The following is a 611-nucleotide window of genomic DNA, read 5'->3' as shown; positions in this document are numbered from 1 at the left end:
CAAAGTTCATCATAACTTATTAAGCTCTTAATCAGGTAAACAACATACTCACATGTTGTAAAACAAGTTAAGAACGAGTTCAAAGGTCGATACGCTACTTACTTGATTTCGAACCCCTTTTTCCTCCTTGAATGTACGTTTAATAGTACTTCAACACAATTCCTTCCTATTAGACCTATATTTTATCAATTTCAACATAAATATAAATCAATTTTTGGTAGGACAGGTCAAAAGGAGTCGAACGGGACAAACCGGGAGCCGAAATACCTTCTCACGCGCCCTCACGCGCCAATACAAGGTCGGAGGTTTCCTTTCTCACGCGCCGATCCGCGCACAGTCGCACCTCCACTCGCATTCTTCCCACGCGCCTCGCGTGTCCTTCACGCGCTCGTCTTCAACCTCTCCTCCCTGAAATTTTTCCCAATCTTTTCCTTTAATACCCGTTGTGTCCCGAAGCAAAAATTCCATCTCTACAGCTCGAATTTCGTTCTGATTTCTTCTACAACTTTATAGATCTTCTAACTACGGTTCTAACCAGCCTTATTTCATAACTTATTATGCAGTATAACTCAAGATATCGAGATTTAAATGTTCGGTGATGTGGGTTTTTT

This window comes from Cucurbita moschata, unplaced genomic scaffold (assembly GCF_002738365.1).
Source record: "Cucurbita moschata cultivar Rifu unplaced genomic scaffold, Cmos_1.0 Cmo_Scf00040, whole genome shotgun sequence".
In the NCBI taxonomy this organism is placed as follows: Eukaryota; Viridiplantae; Streptophyta; class Magnoliopsida; order Cucurbitales; family Cucurbitaceae; genus Cucurbita; species Cucurbita moschata.
The sequence above is the reverse complement of the archived record's forward strand: the minus strand, read 5'-3'. Positions refer to the sequence as shown.